Consider the following 23,398-nt stretch of genomic DNA (forward strand, 5'->3'; position numbering starts at 1 on the left):
GGGCTTTTGTCACATTCTCCTGGGCCAAGCCCATGAGTTCCCTGAGCCTTGGCCTGAGGTTTAGGACATATGCCACAACAGACTCCTTGTGAGATTCACACACACCCTCCCACTTATCACAAATTAAATCTAGAGGTTTCCTCACCCTATGCCCTTACAGCAACTCAAAGGGTGAAAAACCTGTGGATTCCTGGGGTACCTCTCTGAAAGCAAAAAATAGATGGGGCAAATATTTGTCTCACTCCCTCTTAAACTGGTCTACAAATGCCTGTAGCATGGTCTTTAGAGTAGAGTTTAACCTCTCCACCAGACCATTAGTCTGGGGGTGGTAGGGGTGGTGTTTAGGTGCTTCAGCCCACAGCACTCCCATAGACAAGCCAGCAGGTCTGATACGAACTTGGAAACTTTGTCAGGCAGTATTTCTTTTGGGAAACTTACCCTGCTGAAATTCTCTAACAAAGCATTTGCAACCTTTTCTGCCTCAGTGGAGGACAGCGCCACTGTCTCAGGGTATCTGGTAGCATAATTTACTACCACTAGGGTATACTTCTTCCCTCTGGAACTTTGGGTACTCAGAGGCCCCATAATATCCATAATTACCCTCTGAAATGGGTCCTCAGTCACAGGCAAAGACAACACTCGAGCTTTGACCTTGTCTCCTGCCTTTCCTACATTTTGGCACTGCTCACAGGGCGTGCAGTAGCCTGTTGCATCCCTGGAAATCCCAGGCCAGTAAAAGTTTTGCATAATATGTCTCTTAGTACACTTTATGCCCATTTGACCTGCAACGGGAATATCATGAGCTATGGCTAAAAGTGCCAGACGGTAGACTCTGGGCACTACCAACTGTTATATTGTCTCACCCTCTAGCCCTCCCTTAGGGGTCCAGTCTCTATACAGTAACCCTTTGTCCCAGCATACAGATTCCCCCTTTCCCTGAGAATCAGGCACCTTCCTGGCTACTTCCCTTAAACTTTGTATTGTAGTGTCTGAGAGCTGAGCCTGTCTCAACTCTCTTTGTAAGCCTTCCCAACTCTCCTTCCACAGGAAGTCTGATATCCTCTGACAGCAGTGCCTCACTGTCAGCCTGGGTACTACTGTTCACCTCTGCTCTTGCAGTCACTCTGTCCAAGAGAACATCAGTACCCACCAGCAGCTGTGGCTCACCTTCAGTGTCACTGTTACAGGGCAGCTCCCTCCTTGAAGTAGCCACCTCACCAGTCCTGGGTTCAAGTGTGTGGTCTGTCTGGGTCTCCTCCAGGCTACCAGACCCACATTCTTGTCTTCACGCCTGACTGCATGTAACTGCATGCACACAAGGTACTGTATTATCAAACACATTCCCTATCAGGACATCTGCAGGGATAACCTCAAACACACCCACTTGCTTGCTTCCTTTTCCACTCTCCTAGTCAAAGTGAACCCTAGAGAAAGGTATTTGGAATAGGGTCCCTCCCAAAGCTCTGACTGGAGTACACTTCCCAAGCAAGTAGTGCTCCTCTTTAACCACTGCAAACTTCAAAATGGTTAATTCAGAGGTTGTCTTTCGTGGCAGTGGCCTGTATCCCATCTACTAAGATAGGATATAACCTCTTGTGGTAGTTTAGTATACTTGTTATCTGCAGACAACTTACCAGTGGCATTCTGTCATTCCCACTTACTGACTCTCCCACCTTTTGTTCTCCACCTTGCCTCCATGGACATCTATATGCTACATGGCCCCACTGGTTACATTTAAAACATTTAACCCTTGATCCTGGTCGTGTACCTGAACTAGTGGCTTCCCCTGCTACTGATGGACTCTGTTGGGGTGGTTTAGGCTGCCCACCATGGGTTCCCTTAGACCCATGAGCAATACTGGGTATCCCTTTCTGTGCAGCGATGCCTTGCTTACTAGGTATAGGTCTCCTTTGTGCCCATGTAATCTGCGGTCCTGCATTCCCTATCTGCCAACCAGATTCTCGTGTCCTCAGGCAAAGTGCTAAGGGCTTGTTCCCTCACCAAAAGGTCTGCCAGCCCTTCAAATGTGGTGACCTGATACCCACTCACCCACTTATGAAGATAAGTGCTTAACTCAGCAATATATTCATACATACTTTCATCTGCCTTGCGTCTGTTCTCACAAAACTTTTTTCTATAAGCTTCAGGTGTTAAATTAAAGCAGTCTAATAAACAATTATTAACTGTATTATAATTTAAGTAGTTAGACTGCAGTGGTGGTGCTGCGGTAGCGTTGTCGCCTCACAGTAAGACGTCCTGTTCGATTCTCAGCTAGAGCATTTTCTGTGTTGAGACGTGCGTGAATGGGCGTACCTTCATTGAAGGTTGTGCGTCAGGGCCGGCAACTCTGCACGTAAAAATCTACTGTCAATCATTAGCGGACCGGAGTTCCGCTGTGGCGACCTCTAACTGGGAAAAGCCGAAAGACACAACAACATTATAATTTAAGCAGTTGGTATTAGACAATTTTAAAACAGCAGTTACAGGTTTACCATGGAGTAAGGAGGTCAGGAGCCATATGCAGAGCCCTTGGTCAGCATTATACTGTTTACATACCCTTTCAAATACATGAATAAAACTATCAAAATTATCACCATCTGTAAATTGTGGATGAAATGTACTGACCTTTACTGCTTCTGGGGTTCAGTTGCTCCCTTCACCATTACCTCCACGACCCTGACAAAGAGTCAGCATCCTTTTCATGTTGGCTCTACCTCTTATTTTCTTCACCTTCCAGATGTCTCAGTCTCTCTGCTGCTTCTAATTCCAAATGTCTGGCCTCCAGTTCAGGTCTCTCTAACTCCAGATGGATTTTTAAGCCCTCTGAGGCAAAGTTGAACTGCCCACTTTCTGAGAGTTGTACATCCCCAAGGCCAGTTTGGTTGTCCTCCTGGTTGCTGGTCTGTGATGCAGCTGTGACTAAGGCTGCAACTATTTTTGCTTTAGTCAGGTTGGCATGCACCAGTCCTTTGGCTTGGCACATCTCAGCCAACTGGCTCCTTGTCAATTTGCCGTAATCCTATGCTGACATACTTGCCTGCTCTCCCTGACTAATGAAGCTAACAAAAAATAAATAAAACTGTTGTGATATGAAACTCTGAATGTCTACCATGTGGCTGCTGGAGAGTGCGAACACCTTTTTAGTGACCACTGTTTACGGGCTGCCGGGATTCAATATCCACACCACTGAATCCTAATATGTGGATATCCCACCACTGCAAACCAATAAATGTGATGACCCACCACTGGACCAGTAATCAAGGAGCATCAGACCTCACCACTGGCACCTGGGGGATGTACACTGGGAGGATAACAGGTAAACACACAGTATTTCCAGATGCAGCTGTTTGCATCAAGTGCAATTTCCCTTAAGAGCATACAGAGACCACAGTCAGTTTCCCTGTTTCTCCAGATCCTCAATAAGACTCTTCACTGGCACAGCTATAGAGATGAGATCTCAGCTGAGCGGCCAAACCTAGACCTCCAGCACCCTCTCTGTCCAACCAGTGCTTCATGTCCCTGCCCAAGTAGCTGACACACTCACTCTTTGGGGCTTTATTTATACACCCACACGCACACACACACACACACACACACACACACCTGGAAAAGGCTGGCACAGGTTTACTAACTGTGCCCCCTTTTGCCCAGACTATAAGGTAGTTATCACTGCCACTAGCCAACTCCTTATCAGCTGCTTTAAGACCCTTAACAAACGGCGTCCAGTCTTACTGTGTAAGGTTACTGGAGGCATGTCCATATTCGCCAAGGTTATTCACACCTCCAGGCTAGTTGCCCAGCACAGTGCATCTGAAATTCTCCAGGTGCAACTAACACTAGGTAAGACTGCAGTCCAAACTGGAACTTGCTACAGATCCCCCACCATGCCCCAAGATTCTCACTACACCTTTCTAAACATACTGGAAAATATTAAGATACAACCAAACACCCTAATACTGGGTGATTTCAACTACACTGCCATTAACTGGGTAAACTACTCCGATACCAACACCTTTTCCCAACGGTTCTTCATAAATTCCAGCGCCCTGGATCAACTAATCCATTTTTTCCCACCAGGGGCTCCAATATCCTAGACCTGGTCATTACCAACATGGGAGATAGATGCTCCACACCAGTGGTCACCCCCTCATTGGTCAGGTCTGACCATAAGCTAACGACCCTTGACATCCACATCCCACCCCCACCCACCAGTAAGGAAACCTCCGTAAAAAACTTAAGCCAACTTCATGCTACTCAAGTCAGAAGTGACAAACGTCATGACACTCATGCAGACGGGAGCTGAAAGTTCGACTGCTGAATCCTACACTAAGGCACTGTACGAGCGCATCAACTTGTGCATGTGGAATTGTTATGGCTAGGCTTGTATGGGCCCTAGGGCCGATAGCCTAGTACCAACCTATGAACCTATTAATACAAATGGTAGTTCAACCAAGAGCAAGGGTATTGGTAGTGGCCCACAGCATCACCAAATAAGTATGGAAGTACTCTCAAAACTTAAATATCTGTACAAAGATCAGCCACAATAAAAGGTTTAAATATATTTAATAATAAATAATAAAAGAGCAAAAAAAATATTCATTTTATAATTTCAGTGACATCAGAGTTCAAAATCATAGGAAATATTTAAAACAACATTGCAAGACAATCTCAAATAAATAAAGAAAAATAAACTAAGCTTTGCTGTGTTCCTGATTATATTTAAGAGAGTTATACTATTCCTTAGTAACGTACTCCAGAGCAAGGCAGATATATGGTGAAATGGGTCTTCTTGTCAGGTCCAAGACTGAATACAAAATGCTCTCTCACTATGAGACTTTCCAAATTAATATCTCAAATATTACTGCTGGGCTATGACATAATTTCTTGTCATCTGACTACTAGTCCCAAGGCCTAAAACAACCATTGATGGGAGCTGGTAGCATTTAGCATCTGCATATAAAAATACATAGACAAGGGCTTTTCCTCAGATCTTTGGCAAATGGAAGTAATAAAACACATCCAAGATGATACAGAAAGCTTCTTAGCTTTAGACATTGTGTCTCCTTTCTGCATTTAAACTGAAATATATCATCTTTATTGCGTAGCCATAAAGTAATTTAACTTCAGCTATTTTTCTAAAATTTACTAGACTGAGGTTAACCGCCTGTGTCACAGTTTCCACCGTTAATATAAATAATTTCAAACTTTTCCCACCTTTACTGTAACCTATACAATTCAATTGAAAAACAAACAAATCTGTTAGGGGGAAAAATATAAAAAAAATAAAAAAAATACAATAAGCTGTTTGCATAAGTGTGCACACCCGTAAACTAATACTTTGTTGAAGCACCTTTTCATTTAATTACAGCATTCAGTCTTCTTGGGTACACACCTGCCATCAATTAAAGAGACTCTGATTAACCCCAAATAAAGTTCATCTGTCCCAGTAGGATTTTCCTGACATTTACTCTGTTGCCTGCTACAGCAAAAGCCATGGTTCACAGAGAGCTTACAAAGCATCAAAGGGATGTCACTGTTAAAAGGTATCAGCCAGGAGAGAGTACAAAAAAAATTCCACAGCATTGGATGTACCATGGAACACAGTGAAGACAGTCATCAAAAAGTGGAGAAAATATGTGACAACAGTGATGTTGTAAAGAACTGGACTTCCCTCCAAAATTGATGAAAAGACAAGACGAAAACTGGTCAGTGAGGCTGCCAAGAGACCTACAGCAACAGTGAAGGAGGTGCAGAAATTTCTGGCAAGTACTGGTTGTATACTACATGTGACAACAATCTTCTTTATTTTCCATATGTCTGGGCTATGGGGTAGGGTTGCAAGACGGAAGCCTTTTCTTACACAGAAAAACATTTAGGCCTGTCTAAAATTTGCAAAACAATACACCAAGTCTCCCAAAAGCATGTGGGAAAATGTGTTTTGGTCTGATGAGACCAAGGTTGAACTTTCTGGCCACAATTCCAAAAGGTACGTTTGGCGCAAAAATAACCCTTTGCATCACCAAAAGAACATCATCCCCATGGTGAAGAATGGTGATGGCAGTATCATGCTTTGGGGTTGCTTTTCTTCAGCTGGAACTGGGGCTTTAGTCAAGGTGGAGGGAATTATGAACAGTTCCAAATACCAGTCACTTTTGGCCCAAAACCTTCAGGCGTCTGCTAGAAAGCTGAAGATGAAGAAGAATTTCACCTTTCAACATGACAATGACCCCAAGCATACATCCATATCAACAAAAGAATGGCTTCACCAGAAGAAAATTAAAGTTTTGTAATAGCCCAGCCAGAGCCCAGACCTAAATCCAATAGAAAATCTGTGGGGTGACCTGAAGAGGGCTGTGGCAAAAGATGCTCTCGCAATCTGACAGATTTGGAGTGCTTTTGCAAGGAGGAGTGGGCAGGTATTGCCAAGTCAAAATGTGCCATGCTGTTAGACTCCTACCCAAGAAGACTGAATGCTGTAATTAAATCAAAAGGTGCTTCAAAAAGTATTTAAGTGTGAGACACCTATGCAACCAGCTTATTGTACATTTTTTATTTTTGTATATTTTTTCCCCTAACAGGTTTGTTTGTTTTTCAATTGAATTGTGCAGGTTATAGGTCACAGTAAAGGTGGGAAAAGTTTTTATATGATTTATTGTGGTCTCATTTTTTTATATCACAAAAACCTGACATTTTAACAGGGGTGTGTAAACTTTTTATATCCACTGTACATCTAAACAGTTACAATACTGCATGCACATTTCTGTTCTGTTCCAGTAGGGCACACTGTGTATGCATTTCAAGGACTTTGCAAAAACCTTTTCAACACGCACTTCTGTACCAGCAGTTTGATATACACATGACATACAGTTCTAATACATTTGTAACACAAACACCCTACACAGATCATGTTGATATTCACAAATGGTGCACAATCATTTACAACATTCTTAATAGGTGGGCTGGCAGTATCCCCCTTTGTCACAGGTGACTTTGTGGCTTTTTTCCAAGAATTTAACTGTATAGTGAAAAGATTCAGGTTTGTCAGGTTTTTACTTCTGTAATTCATTGATTCAGACATATTTCGATGTAGTGTTCCTTTTGGGTGTGAAAATGTGGGACTTAGTGGTGGAGCCATTCTTGTGGCCCGATCCTTTCCTTGTTAGGTTTGCTGCTGACCTGCCTCACTTTGAACCTCCTTCTTGGAAACTGAAGATAATTTGCTTCACGTGACACACTACTTCAGAGCTCTTTTCTTCGACAATTCACCAGTTCCTTTTGGAAGATGATGCAATATCTCTGGATGCTTCAGTGGGTGACTCTATCCTTGGGTGTAGCCACTCTTTCCCCAAGTTGTATCTGCCTTGTTTCCACTAGAAGGTGTGAGTTTTACTTTGATCATTGCCCTTAAGTGTATCTGCCCTTTTTCTACTAATTGGTGTGAGCCTTGGTTTGATCATGATCTCTGCCTCCTTCGTAAGAAAAGCAGATTGGAGTGTTGATGTTTTCATGTAGGTCTGTGGTGTTGCATGCTTGAGTTGGAGGAGCACTGTGCAACATATGCTGCAGTTTTTCAAAAATATGGTATACTTGTAGGGAGAGCTATTTGCATCATGTAACTAACCAGCCACCCTCTTCTATGTAGTTGAAGGGCTGTACAGCCTAGCCTGCCTGCCTCTCAACTGTACAGATTTTCACAGAATGTTCAGATTTTTGCCTCATGTTTTTGGTATGTTCCTCCTAAAAGCTGTACCTTTCTGGCAAATAGCTGAGGATTGAGGTTACTAAATAATGACAAACATTTGAGTTTAAGATGCCACATCCTACAGAAAATTTATGCAAATGCAAAACCTATTATTCTGTCAATGTTCTAAGTTTATAAGAACAATATTCAAAATCTGTCCCTATTTGTCCCCCCATCATTTTAGGCTTTGTCCAGATTTTTTTGCTCTAAGAGGTTGAGAGGTATGCCTGCTACTCCCAAGTGTAATTCTGTTGCTCAATTCCTTTTTAGTAAGGTTGTTGCTATCGTCTCTGCTCTGCTTTCTGGACCTCATGAATATTGCTGTATTATCATTACATTTTGGATGTAGCTCAGTATTCCTTGTTACGATGAGTTAATTTCCGATGTTCTAATTATTTGACCAGCAACCCGAGACAGGATCCTTGATCATCTAGACTAGTTTTATCTTATCTATGTCCTTGAAACTGTGGGGCTTTCTATCAGTTTTGGAAGAAGCTGTGGTTACCTGTAGTCTCAAGAAAGCCACAGTAGACCCCAATGATCTAGACAATTTCTGCCATATTTCAAACTTCCCTTCTCAGGAAAGATTATTGAGAAGATTGTTTTCAGCCAACTTTCAGACCTATCCCATAGTCAGTGGACTTACGGACCCATTTCAGTCAGGGTTTTGCATGTGCCACAGTACAGAAACTGCTCTTATTCAGACTGTAAATGATCTCCTGATGGCCAGAGATCAGTATTTTTTTCTCTGTATTGCTCCTGTTGGATCTCTTGGCAGCATTTGACACAGTTGACCACGACCTGTTGATTGAATGGATAAAGTATTACTGTGGTCTCTCCTCTACGGTATTAGAGTGGTTTACATCATACATTTTTGACCATTTACAAAGGGTCTGTTCAGATTTAAACAATTCTTCACTGCAGCCATTGAAGTGTGGAGTTCATAGGTTCATACTAGGCTATCTGCCCTGGGGCATTTATAAGCCTAGCCCGATTGTGTTTGGCTTACGCCACCCCTTGATTTGAGTATACTGTGCCCTTTTTAAAGTTTAGTTTACTGTGCCTCTGTCTAATAGTGACACAGAAGTAATCTCCGGGACAAACCTACGATCCCCCATCCACTCAAGATTCTTCTTGAAGAGAGTCAGTGAGGTGCTCTGCCTAACATGAATTGGAATTCTATTCCAGAGCGAAGGGAGCCTCTGGGTTATGAATCTGTCCCTCCAGCATGTTCTATTTATTTCTGTGCTGAGGTTCAAGTCCCTCGAGCGCGTGGCTCTAAGGGATTTAGATTTACTGAGGTGGAGCATGTTCATTAATTCTGGGTTGGACATAGCTTTATATGTCAGGCATAGATCGCCTCGAAGTAGGCGGTATGCAACTGAGTATAACTGGAGTTTTTTTAACCGAGCAGCATATGGCATCTGTTTGAGTCCCTTGATCCTCCTCCTGGTGAGGTACTTTTGGGGTCTTTCTAATTACTGCAGGTGTCGGGTAAGGTACATCCCAAAGGGGGCATTGTATTCTATGATGGGCCTGATGAGGGATTAATAAAGGGGCACGATTACCTCTCTTGATCTAGATGTGAATCCTTTCATGATGAGGTGGGCTATGTAGAAGGTCTTTCTAACCACTTTGGCAATGTGGTTGTCAAAGGAGAGATTGCTATCAACTTGGGTCCCCAGATCCCTAATTACTTTCTCTGTACTTAATGGGTTACCACCTATGTGGTAATTTGTGGGCACATTGTTTTTGCCAAAGGGTATGACTATACACTTTTTGGCATTTAGCTTTAGACCATGGCTCTGGCACCAGTTATCTGTCTCTGCGAGACCTTTTTGAAGGATGTTTGTGTCGGCTGGAGAGTCGATTATGGCGCCCAGTTTGCAGTCATCTGCGAACTTGGTGAGCCATAGTCCTCCACGTTGGCCTGTACCTCAGAAAAGTAAATACCGAACAAGAGAGGTCCCAGGACAGAACCTTGTGGGACGCCACTTGTGACCGGTTTCGAGTCTGACATGGTTCCAGCAACTCTGACTCTATGGGTTCTGTCTTTGAGCCAGTTTGCGACCCCATCTTGTGACATAGGGGTTTATATTTAGGCTGGATAGCTCATCTATGATGCCCGAGTGGGATATTGTGTCAAATGCCTTTCCGAGGTCCAGATAGGCTGTGGACTACCTTCCCTTCATCTATGGCCTTGGTGACTGTTTCGAAGAAATCGACCAGGTTCAGAAGGCAGGATCTGCCCTTGACGAAGACAAATTGGGTAGGATCTAGTGTCTGTAGGTCCCCAATGTCTTTGTTTATGAGTTCCATGATGATCCTCTCCATAGCCTTGCAGACTAGGCTAGTCAGGCTTATGGGGCGATAGTTTCCAGGGTCCGTAGAGGCACCACCTTTGTGGAGTGGTGGACCACTGTTGCTGTACGCCATTCTTTGGGCACATATCCTGTAGTGTGGCTGAGATTGTACAGCAGTTTTACTTGAGGGATTAGTTCTTCTTGGAGTTCATGAAGGACGCAACCCGGGACGCCATCTGGTCCCATGGAAGCAGTGTTTTTTGCTTTGGAGAGGGCGGCCTTCACCTGAGCATCAGAGATGTTTGGGAGGCTGCACTCTGCCGGGATAGATACTTGCTCTTTTGGGGGGTGGAGAAGTTTGCACTGAACCTGTCTGCCAGGATATTGGCGATATCTGTGGGTTCAGTGTATTTTTTGTAGTTTAGAATCAACTCAGAACAAGTCTGTGAGTTGCATCCTAGGTTCCTAACATAACTGAAAAAAGCCTTATGATTGTCTTTAGTGTCCTGTGCAATTTTTCTCTTGAAGCTGGCCTTGGAGAATTTTATGAGGGATCGTATTTTTTTGCTAGTACTGATCAGAGGGTCCCCTTTACTTTGCAGCCGAGAGCGCGAAGGCGGAAGAGGAGCAGCGAGACCGACAGCGATGATGACCCGACAGCTGGAATCCCGAGGAAGAGGACCGACAAGGGGAATTGTAAACAAGAATGCGGACGACCCTGGAAAGTATGCAAGGGAAGGGGAAAGAGAGAGAGTAGATAGTGAGGAGTAGGGGAGGGTGGTGGGTGTGTGTGTGTGAGAGTGTCTTCGTGGTGTCGGAGGACTTGGGGTTAGGGGGGGTAAGTGAGTTAGTTTAGGTGTGCAGAGTTAGGGAGTGTGGGTAGTATAGTGCGTAGGAGTTAGGGGGGGTGGGTAAGTGAGTTAGGGTTAGGGTGCAGGGGGGCAGGTAGGCGGTAAGTGTCGGGACCTTAGGGTTAGGGTTTGGGTTAGGGGCTAGTGGATAGTTGTCGGTTCTTTTGGTGTGTGTATTTATGTGTCGCGAAATCGCACCGGGTAAATAGTAGGGGACCCGATCAGAGATGCCTTCCTTTTTAGGGATTTTGCTCTTTCATGTAGTAGCTTCCTCCTTCTGTTGTACAGTTTATTTATGGCTGGGGTCCACCAGACTGGACGCCTGCCTTTGGATGATTGGGTCTTGATTTTGTTTGGGATAGCATGATCCATGCATTCCTGGAGATGTCCATAGAATGCGTTTACATAGGATTCTGCAGTTCGGGCCGTAGTTTCCACTGGCCCTGGGGCCTTGAAGGATTCCACTTCGGTTTTGAGAAGTGTGAAGTACACTTTTGAGAAGTTTTTCACTGTGATTTTCTGGGCTGGGGGTGGGGTCAGGATGTGGATATCCAGTGAAATTAATTTATGGTATGATCTTACCAATGAGGGATATACTTCTGGTATGGAGCATAGAGTCCCCATGTTGGTAATGATCAGGTCTAGTATGTTTTCCCTCTTGTGGGAGTGGTGACTAGTTGTTCCATAGCATTTGAGTTTATAAATTCCAGGAACCTGTGGGCTAAGGTGCTGGGGCTTGAGTAATGCTCCCAGTCTGTTTGGGTAGTTGAAATCGCCCAATATAATGGTGTTCGGAGAGATCTTCATGTTCTCCAATGTTTTCAGGAAAGCAGAGTGGGATTCTGACTTTGAGAGAGTGGTCTGTAGGATGCTATAAACTGAAAAGCAGTCTTGCCCACTGTCAGTTGCACATGGATGGTCTCCGATACTTCGTGCAATGCCACTAACCTGGAGGTGTGGATATCCTTGATAAATATGGAAACTCCCCCTCCTTTTGTGGTTCGGTCCGGGTTTTGGGGCCGAAAAGCATGATATGAGGTATAACCTGGTAGTGCTGGGGTGCTCTCTGGAGCCTTGAACCAAGTTTCTGTCACTGCACAGATATCAGGGTTCTCCATACTGAGGAGAGCTTCGAGTGTGTGCATCTTGAGGTTAAGACTTCTGGCGTTTAGCAGCATTACCCTTAGTTTCTTGTTCCTTGTGCTGTCTATGGAGATGGGTTTGACTTTTGAGCCTTGCCTAAAAAAGGAACTATGGGAGTGGCAAGAGCCTTTGCCAATATCCGAAAACCCAGGGGTGACAGGTGCAAGCCGTCCCTAGCGAAGCAACATGGCTCGTCAAGCATGTCATCCCAGGCTGACAGACACTGGATCCCATTTGAATGACACCAAACTTTTAGCCAATTGTTAAAATCGATCATTTTGTCTTTATACTATGGCATCATTCTAGGTGAGGGTAAGATGCTGCTCAAGGTCAGGGTCATACCGGCCTGGGCTACATGATCATAGAGCTCCTCTATGTCTCTTTTCATGTAGTTGAGGGAGGTACGTCTCTGGTCATTCACGCCAGCATTTACAATGACTGAGTCATATTTGTATTTGCTTTGGAGTGACCCGAGTGCTAGCGTTATGTGGCGGATCCTAGCACCCGACAGGCAGCTCACTGTGACCTTCTCTTTATTCAGCCTGCTGAGCGGGATGTCAGTGTGTCTGACATTAGAGTCACCTATTACAAGAGTATAAGGTGTGTTATTCAGCCTTAAGGGCTGTGACTGCCTGGCGCACTGACTTTGTGTGCTATGTTTTTTCTAAGTGTTTTGTTTTAGGTAGCGTTTGCTTGGATGTCTGCTTTGCAGGTCTCTGTTGCTTAGGTAGATTTTTATTTAGAGCCTCCGAGTATGTTTTTGTGTTTTTATGTGTTTGGTTCGCTGTTGTGGTGGGACTATGTGATACTGGAATTGTGTTGTGTGAGGTTACCTTCTCCTCCTGACTGGTTACACCAGTTTTGAGATGAGAGAGCTCAGCCTCCAGTTTGGCTATATGGTTGCATCTGTCACATATATTTGAACCTGTTTGGAGGAGGAGAGGGTTGTCCGTGTACATGAGACAGTTGTAACATTGCCTCAAAATTCCCAGATTCACCAGCTGGACTGGAGAGGAAACCACTGACTGACCTTTGGACATGCTAGAGTAATATAGGGAACTGAATTAAAACGGACCAATAAGGGGACAAGGTAATCGTAGAGAGTATAAGAGTAAGTAGTGCTTATGGTTTATTAGTGCTAACTTGTAAGATTACTTATTTGGACCAGTGAGGGGCCTTAGAATGAGAATATGGTGTTTAATTTGAGAGAGCAGTTCTAAGGGAAAAAGTGAAGAGCAGACTTTGTGGAGCCAGGAATAGTTTAAACCCAATTAGGTGGCGCTGCCCGATGTTGCGCTATGTGCAAAAACGCGCAAAAGAGGGTTTTAAGAGAGGGAGATCAAAGAGTTTGGAATTGACCCAAAATGGCCAATAAAACTACAGTTTCAAGGCAGTAACCACTCCCACAGGGGCAGGCAGGCTGCTCAATGTTTATCACTGCCACTGATGAACACAGAGACTTCCCTTTAGCCCAGGCAAACAATGGCCTCCAAGAAACTTACAAACAGTTCAGAACAGCAAATCTGTAACTGAACTTTTTTTTAAATCTCAGAAAAGTGGGAAAAAAGCAAGATTTTTTTTTTTGTTTCTTTGTTTTTTTTTTAAGGAAAGCAGAGGTTCACAAGTATCAACAAGTTAGGACAGTGCAGTAAAACTCCACACTTGAGTGCTAGGCCAGAGACAGATAAAATGCAAGTTTTAAGAAAAACACGATTTTAAAAATAAGTGCACGTTGGAAATTCAGTAATCAGCTCTAGGTTGTGTTCTAAATACAGTTACCAACACAGAAATCAAGTTTAACAAGCCAGAAAATGCTCAAAAGTAGGCGCAACAGTTGTATCTTAAAAGTTCTGCAGGGTTCATTCTCTGATCCAATACTTTTCATAATGTACATGCTTCCATTGGGAGATCTCATTAGTGATGAGATTGCCATACCGCAGCTATGCAGACAATACTCAAATGTCTCTCACTTCCCCACTGCATGATGTGACATGGTGTGTGCTTATTTCTTAGCTAACAGTCTTGAAGCCATATGTTTGTGGCTTTCTCTTAAATGGTTGAACACCTCCAAAACTGAGATTAAGGCAGTTTTTGCTACCTTGAGTCATTTTAGTCTTCCTCCACTCCTTAATTACATCTTCTATGAAGGAAATAGGCTTGAATTCCTTAGCAAAGTGCATAGACTCTGTATTATCCTTGACCGTAGGCTGACAGTATGGAGCCAGGTGTCAGCTGATGTAAAATCCATCTAAAAAGCACTTCTATGATAGAGCCCTTTTTGTTTCAAGGCAGTCTCTCAGTAGTAGTTCATGCCTTGGATTCATAATGGCTGGATTACTGCAGTGCTCACTACTGGGACTTCCCAACACTTAACTGGACCACCTGCAGTTAGTGCAGTTATGTTGCCAGGTTACTTACTGGTGCTAGTTGTTACGAAAAATATTACTCCTGTCCTGCATATGAACCACGTTGCCTGCTGGTTCATTATAGGATTATCTTCTAGGTCCTGGAGGTGGTTAATTTTTCTTGCATGACTTTGGTCCTTCTTACCTGAAAGAGTTTGCAGAGGCATATTCCCCACCTAGGGCTCTGTGTTTATCTACTCATGGGCTGCTGGTGGTTCTACAGGTGATGCTGGTAAAATCTGGATTTCATTTGTTTGCTTAGCAAGCTTCAAAACTGTGGAATTTACTATCTCTGTGGCTTCATGGAGTGTCCAACGTTAGTTGGCATCCATACTTCACATACGACCTATCATTTTGATTGCATATGTCAGGGTTGGATGAGAGCTGATTCTAGTTTTATTTTTGTTTTACCTTACTAGTTCCTGGATTGTTTATATTTTACTGTTCCTAGGTTCTTGGGTAAGTACTAGGCTAGCTGCTTATCTGATGTTTATCTGAGTGTTTATATAGTTATCTAATCAGTGTTTATTTCTGTTTGTATATGGTGCTTTGTGAAAATCACCTAAATGAATTTGAAGTTGAAGTTCTTGCCCCACTGATAGCAGGAGAGGAGGCCTGAGACCATATGTTTTGCATACTTTAGAGGCCCTACCACATTTTGTTCTAATCTTGCTCCATGAATATGGATTTGAGGTCTAACTGACTAAATGAATGGGATCAAAGTGTCTGAGGCTTGGGCTTGGAGGACACAGGATAACGTCTTCTTGGATGGAGAAGTCAGTAGGGCACCCCATAGAAAAAGCTAGCCTGGAAATCAGGGAAGAGACCTTTGTCATAGGGTTTTTGAAGCAAGGACATAGAAAGGCAGAAAGGCTCTTTCTCCATGGGAAAAATACTTTTTTACTTCAGAATTGTTGAGAGAGAGACAGAGGCCTGTCCCGACAAAGCCAGAGAAAATTTCATCATGGAAACAACCTTGGCACAGAGTAGTTGCCTTGATTTTTTCTTAACTCTAACCTGTTGCATCCAGTTGTGATGCTTGCAGATTTAAAGCCCACACAAATGTGACATTTCACAGAACAGCGAGCTTTCTACAATTCCCATGCTTGTATGTTGGAAGACTTTTACCCCATGCTTACATTTTTTTAATTCAGTGCTTTTTTTTCACCACAAATACAACAACTACAAAAGATAGCCCTGTACCTGGAGCAGATAGCAAGTAATTGAACTACCATGGCACATAACTCTACTTGGCACAGAAGAGGAATAACAGATCACCAACTAAATGACACTAGGCTAAGAAGGGGTAGGGGAAATTAACCCTGAGTAGATTTAACTATAAAAAAACACTTTGAGGAACATACTGAGTTGCAGTATCTAGCAAGATATGATTAGAATAACAGATTGTGAAAAAAAAAACAGTAAGATGACAGGAAAGGAAGCAGTTAAGCACTGGAAAAAAAAAGGCCAACAGAGAAACATTTATAGAAGTGACCAACTTTGTTTTCTTTTGCGCCAAAAAAAAGGGTCTGGAGACAGGTCTTTATATGTACTGCATTCTGAGTGGGGGTGGAGTGGCTTAGGTAGCTGGAGAATGCCAGCCTATGTCCTGCTTGTCCTGGTCCTCAGGATGATGAAAACGGATAACACATTGGGGCAATTGTAGCAGCTAGGGAGATGATTTACTTTGCAGAATTAGATCTTTGCATGTGGATCGTGATTTCCATGATGCAGAGTTTCATTAAATATTGCAGTTCATGGCTGCTATTACGGAGTGTGAGTGACACAAATTAAAACTGACCATCTATTCTTTAAGTATTGAAAATGTGTTCTACAAAAGGAATATTAACTTTTATCAGCACTGAGGAAGGGATGGCTTAGTTAAAGGAGTTGCCAACATATTTGTTTGTGAACTAATGGAGACTGACTACATATGGGTTGTGAATTTGGGTGACTCTGCAGGTTTGATGGAAGAGGAATAAGAAGAAATAAGAGACAAAACAGTAAAGGAAGGGTTGTTTTTGTAATGCAGCAGGGTCAAAATGGTACAAGAGGATCCATATCTTTGTTGATGGTAAAATATTATCAGTATAAATGTTTGCTAAATCTTGATTGTAAAATCAGATTGTAGAAGATCAGCTGTTGTGGACATATGATCGGTCTGTACTTTTAAGATACAACTGTTGCAGTAAGACATGGGGTGTCTTTTAGACTTGTACTTGCATTAAATAATAACCTCCATTCATACTTCTGTTTATACTTCAAGTACTTTTAATAGAAAATATGAATATCTTGGGATTAGAAAAATCATTGAGACACCCTGTGAATTTATATTGTTGTTGTTATTAGTATTAAAAAAATGTTAGCTTTATATTGGACATATCAGGTAGGTCTGCAAATAGGAATGTTTCTAGTTTGTTTGACTTGTGACCATTAATACAATGGTGAAAGAATGTCTCCTCATGCTTTTATCATGTTTGTTTAACTTTTAAAGTAGAGTACATGCAGCCCATTTAGTACACAAAGATTAATTTACCATATAGTATTACAGCAACTTAAATATAAATACCCTGAACCAGTAGCATCTACATGAGTTGCCCTAAATTCAACTCCAATTCAAATAACTGCAACACCTACATGAGTTGCCCTAAATTCTACTCTTAATTCAAGCAACTGTAACATCTGAGTTGCCCTAAATCCCACTCTAATTCAAGTAAAATGATCAGCACAGCATGCATGAAATAAATAGTAGTATATAACCTTACTCGTTCTTTCTTTAGTACAGTTTCCATTATTCATCCCCATTTGTTCTTCTCTTTTTATCGTCTCTGTTACTCATCTGTTTTTGTCTAATATTTATAGTTTGGTATACTATCCTAATATCCATCTCCTGTGTTCTGATCCTTGTTTGCAAATTGTTTGATTTCCTTGTTTATCATATTACAATTGTCTAATACTACCTGCCCCTCTTCATTGTTGTGTAATGATTGCAGGAGTCCCCTTAGCATGCTTACTGAACAATAGTTGCACTGTATGCATGCATATCTAATGCCTTCCAGACACTTCTATTGATGTGCATAATTCTGTCTGTTTCACATTAATCACTTTGTTGTTCTATAATTAATCTTGTTTTGCATAATTCTCCTTTTTATTATGAATTTTTTTACATTTTCTGTCTGTCTGTATTTTGCTGTGGGTGCCAAAAGTTTTGCAATTGATTGCATTTTTGTAGTGATTTCTGCACATTTTCTGATTGTATTTTTTGCTATGTTTTTCTACATCTCTATAACAGGATCCAACTAAAAAGGAGCCCGAGTGGCCCAGTTCTCCTTTCTACTAAGTAAATTAAAAAATATCTTTTTGACAGATGTGGATAACACAAGATGTTAAGTTGTCCATCTCGCCTTCGTTCTTGCTGTTTGGGTTCGGAGCCGATCCTCAGCTCCGACTCGGCCATCTTCTATAGCTCGAGAGCTGTTTACTGGCTCAAGGCTACCCCTTATCCCAGCATGCCCAGCGTCAGCTACCCAGATCTCATTTGCCACTTCAGCTGCGAAGTTGCTTCCTTACTGGCTCAGGCTTAGTATAGTTTTTTTATATTAATATATTGTTGTTTATTCTTGAAAGTTTGTCAAGTATTTGTCAATTTTTTTTGTCTAGATAATAGTCCTTTATCCCTTATCGCTTTCTTGTGTATTTTAGCTTTGTTGGCCATTGCTCCATAACTCGCAGGCCTTCTGTTCCCTTGAAATCATTTAAATTAGAGAGTCCCCCCCTCCTTAGGATAGCCTTTTAAATTAGAGGCTTTCCTTTCTGTTCCTTAACTGTAAAAAAAATAAAATAAAAAAAAAAATTTGTTTCTTATTTTTTATAGTATAGCTTTTTATTATTGTTGTTGTAACTATAATGTCTAAAGATACCAAGGTATCTGGCTTCAAAAAGTGTGACTCATGCTGTCAGAAAATGTCTCTGACAAATGGGCACACTAATTGTGTACATTGTTTGGGTGCTGTTCACCTGCAGGACTCCTGTTCTATATGTCACTCTTTCAGTCCAAGGGTCCTGCAGGAGCGCAAAAACAAATTAATCCTTCGGGGATTATTGAAGCCTCAGGATTCTCCGGCTAAAAGTACTCAGCCAGTGAAATCCCCTAAGTCTGTCAAGCCATCGGCTCCACCTTTGGAGCAGACTCCTTTACTTGACCAACCAAGTATGTCGGTGCCAGCTGGCACTGACAAGACAACTCCTCCGTCGGCTTCATCTGCTATTTTGGAGCCGTCTCGGAGCCATAAGAGACTGAGGTCTCCGTCCTTGGAGTCCATCCACTCAGCACCTCAGTCACCTTTGTTACAGAGTGAACGTAGCCATCATTCTTCCCACTCCTCTCGATCCTCTAGATTATCGGATCATGATGTGGAGAGAGTAGTAAGTAGGTTGCTTAAGTCACAGGCACTGGCAAAAATTCTGTCCAGCCCACCTCAACAGGTATCGGCTCCAACCGCCTCTATTTCTGTTCCTCCTCCGACTACATTTAGCTTGGAGCCAGAGACCATGGATCCGCAGGTAGTAGAACCATCGGCGCTGATCATCATCCCTCCTTCGGTTCCGATGTCTGCTATGATTACCTCAATTATACTTTCTATCGAGGGATCTGGGTGCCGAGGCTCTCTCATCGGCTCTGGGGGGGGGGGAGTGGCATCGGACCCTTGTCCAACCCCGTTTTCCCCCTCGGAGCTTTGGCACAGGTGAGCTTGGCTCCAACATCGGCCTCGGAGCCGTCACCCTCGACGTGGAGAAAGACTCCTGTTTCTTTGGAGCGGGAGCTTCCTCTGCCTAGAGGTCGGGATGCCTTTGAGGTCATGCGGAGTGTGCTGTCCCCCGAAACAGCTCTACTGCTAGCTCCATGGGCTCCTCCCCCCGTGGTGTCTGTTTCAACCTCTACTCCTCCTCCAGACCCCAAGCATAGGGGACCTATGCCCCAGGACACCCCATTGGGTGATCCCTCTTCTTCCAAAGCCTCCCCTGATCACTCAGAGGAGCCTCCCCAGAAGAAGAAGTGCAAGTGGAAGCACATAGACTCTCCCGGGTCTGTCACTTCAGATACAGACATGGATGAATCTGAAGGGTCCCCCTCTGAAGACGTTTCCTTTTCGGACATCCTTGAAATGCTTAGACAGAGGAGGGACTGGACTTCCCTAGCCCCTACTGAGGACGAGTCTGTATTCCTGGACGCATTCGATTCCCACCCTTCCACCTCCTGGGTATCTCCTCCTTTTGATCCACTCATGTCTGTAGTGGCTCGAAAGGCGTGGTCAGTTTCAGATTCTGTGGAACCTACTCCAAGGAGACCAAACAAATTTATTGCAGCCCCCAGGACAAGCAATTCCTCTCCAAAGGTGTGCCCTTTGATGCCATGGTGGTAGCAGCAGCCACCAAGAAAGAGTTAGCAGAAACCTCTTCATCTGTTCATCCTCTGAACAAAGAGTCTCGGACGATGGACAGATATGGAAAGCGAATGTTTGCTTCAGCGACGTTTTCAATGAGGTCCTTGAACTATCTATGCCATTTTACACATCTTCAAATGGATCTCCTGAAAGAGCTTGGAGATACCCTTCAAGATCCTACAGCTGAGGGAGCACCAGCCAAAGTGGCTACTCAGCTTGCGACTCTTAATTCCATGTTCAACTCCTCCATGAGGCTGATTTCCTATGCAGCCAATGGAGCAAGCAGAGCCACAAGGACAGGTGTGTCTCTCAGGAGACATGCTTGGATGCGGCTGTGTCATTTGCAGAGCCCTTTTGAGCGTCCTTCACCAATACTCCCTTTGATGGCTCCTTTCTCTTTGGGCCTCAGGTGAGACGCGTTGACCAGGTGTGAGCAGGAAGGCAAGACTGTCTCTGCCGTGGGAGTCCATTTTTCCACTCCTTCCAGACCTTATCCCAAGGGTCAGAAGAGTGGAAAGATGTGGTTCCGAAAATCCCAGGGACCCTTGCCTGACACACATGGTGTTTTTTCCCCCCAGGGGCAGAGGAGGAAACGACAATAACAGACGCCATGGCCGAGGGGGACCGCAAAACCAGGGTGACAGAGAAACCTTCTCTGCCAAACCCTTCCAGCATCCCTGAAGGGTTGCCTGACTGCTCACCTCTGGAGACTTTCTCTGTACCCAAAAGCCTGGCAAAATATAACAAGAGACAGATGGGTACTATCCATCATATCCGGAGGTTACAAAATTCCCTTCCATCAATCCCCCATAGAATCAAAAAGCCCATCCCAGATGTCCCACCCAGTCTAAGGGATCAAACAGTCACAGAAGTTTCAAGACTGCTAGAAAGAAGAGCCATTCAAGAAGTCCCCGCAGACCAACTGGGATCCGGAACTTACTCAAGATTCTTTTTAGTACCAAAAAAGACAGGGGACTGGAGACCAATACTGGATCTCAGCAGATTGAACAAATCTGTACAAAAAGAAAAGTTCCGGATGGTGACACTGCAGTCTATTTTCCCTTGTCTGGGTCAGGACAATTGGATGTGCTTGATAGATCTTCAGGACGCGTACTACCATATCAAGATGGACAGACGCTCCAGGAGATTTCTTTGCTTCCGGGTAGGGGCCAGTCATTACCAGTTCAGAGCTTTGCCCTTTGGTCCCACCTCAGCCCCCAGGGTGTTCATCAAGTGTATGGCAGTAGTCACGGCTCACCTGAGGCATCAAGGATTCCAGGTGTTTCCCTATCTAGATGACTGGCTCCTGACTGCTACCACCAGGCATCAGCTCTTAGAGGCACGGGATTATACAGTCACATCATGCACTCAACTAGGCATTACAGTAAATTTCGAAAAATCTGCCTTGTTGCCCTGTCAGTCTATCACATACATAGGAGCAGAATTAAACACAAAAGAAATGTTTGCAAGATTACCACAGGAAAGAGTTTCCACTATTTGTCAACAAGTGTTAATTCTAATGAAGAGCAAAAGGGTTCAAGTCAGACCTGTCCTCCAAGCTCTAGGCTCTATGGCAGCTGCCATTCTTCTTGTCCCATTAGCACATTTCCACATCAGAATCCTTCAGTGGCTTCTTTTCATGCAGTGGTCTTTCCAGGAACTACCCATGTCTCACATGATCCTGATCACAGAAACATGCAAAAGGCACATTTCTTGGTGGATGGTCTCCCCACTAGTAATTCAGGGCAGACTTTTCATTACAACCCCCTCCGGTAGCCACAGTGACCAAGGACACCTCCCTGATAGGGTGGGGGGGGCGCATTATCTAGGCAGAACAGTCCAAGGCACTTGGCTACTTCATGAGTACCATCTGCATATCAGTGTCCTAGAAATGAGAGCGGTTCTCCTGGCGTTGCAAGCCCTTTAAGACTCTCTTCCTTCCGGGACCATTGCAATCCAAATGGACAACATGTCAGTGGTGTGGTACATCAACAAACAGGGCGGGACCAAGTCTTACCTCTTGTGTCGAGAAGCACTCGGACTGTGGCAATGGGCGATTTCCTCCCAACGTTTTCTGATAGCAACGCACACCCTGGGAAATCCAACATCATAGTGGACAGGCTCAGCAGAGCTATCCTCATGCCTCACGAGGTCTCTGAATCAGGAAGTTGCGGACCTTATCTTCCGCAAATGGGGACAGCCTTACTGTGACATATCTGCCACTCCTCTCAACAACAAATGCAGCAGCTACTTTCCCTACTTTCTCTTCCAGGTCATATACCCAGAGATGCTCTAGTCCACGATTGGCCTCAGGGACTCCTTTATGCTTTTGCCCCTTTTCCCCTAATTCCAAGACTTATACAGAAAGCAAAATCGTTGGGTTGAAAAATGATCCTCATTGCCCCATATTGGCCTCAACAGATATGGTTCCCGTTCCTACATCTCCACCTTCTGGATCAAACGTGGATTCTGGACCCAGTTCCACATTTTCTGATTCACCAATCAGGTGGGTTGCACCAAGCCCTTCAAACTCTCCAGCTCACAGCTTGGGTACTCCACTTCCAACCTTAGCCAGGCTTTCCAATATCTCCCCAGCAGTCCGTGATATTATTGTTTCCTCACATAGGTCTACTACGAGGAAAACGTATGCTAGTAAATGGAAACGTTTTTCTTACTGGGCAGAATCTAGAAATTTGGATCCTTTCTCAGCCCCAGTCCATGAAATTCTTGAATTTCTAGCACAGCTTTTTCAGTCTGGTGCGGCTTCCGCTACCATTTAGAGTAAAACTAGCTGCCATTTCTAATTTTCATACCGGTATGTTTAATTCTAGCATAATGTCTCATAAGCTCTGCAAGGCCTTTATGAAAGGAACATCTCTTCTTAGACCCCCAGTTAGAGATCCTCCTCCTCCTTGGGATCTCAGTTTAGTTTTAGCTTCCCTAATTTTGCCTCCCTTTGAACCGGCAGCATCATGTTCTTTAAAATTTCTTTTTTGGAAGACACTTTTTTTCTGGTTGCCATCACTTCAGCTAGACGTGTCTCAGAACTTCAAGCACTGTGTGTTCATCCTCCTTACCTGGTGTTTCACAAGGACAGAGTTTCCCTGAGGACCAATCCATCCTTTATTCCTAAAGTCTGCTCAGATAACAATTTAAATCAATCCATAGATCTCCCAGTTTTCTTTCCTAATCACAGCAACAAGGCAGAACACAAGCTCCACCAATTGGATGTACACAGACAATTGTGTTTTTACCTCCATAGAATTAAGGAACTAAGAAAGTCAGAGCAGTTGTTTCTTTCTTATGCTTTCAACAAACAAGGCCTTCCAGTTTCTAAAGTGACCTTATCCAGATGGTTATCTTATTCTATTGCCTTTATTTATCAGTTACGAAATAAAGAGCTACCAGCTAAACCAAAAGGTCATTCCACTACAGCATTAGCCACCTCTGTAGCTTTTCAGTCTAGGTTGCCCATAGACTCAATCTGTGCAGCTGCCACTTGGGCAAACCC

The sequence above is a fragment of the Protopterus annectens genome, chromosome 7.part1, assembly GCF_019279795.1.
Source record: "Protopterus annectens isolate FY-2018-M chromosome 7.part1, PAN1.0, whole genome shotgun sequence".
Classification (NCBI taxonomy): domain Eukaryota; kingdom Metazoa; phylum Chordata; order Ceratodontiformes; family Protopteridae; genus Protopterus; species Protopterus annectens.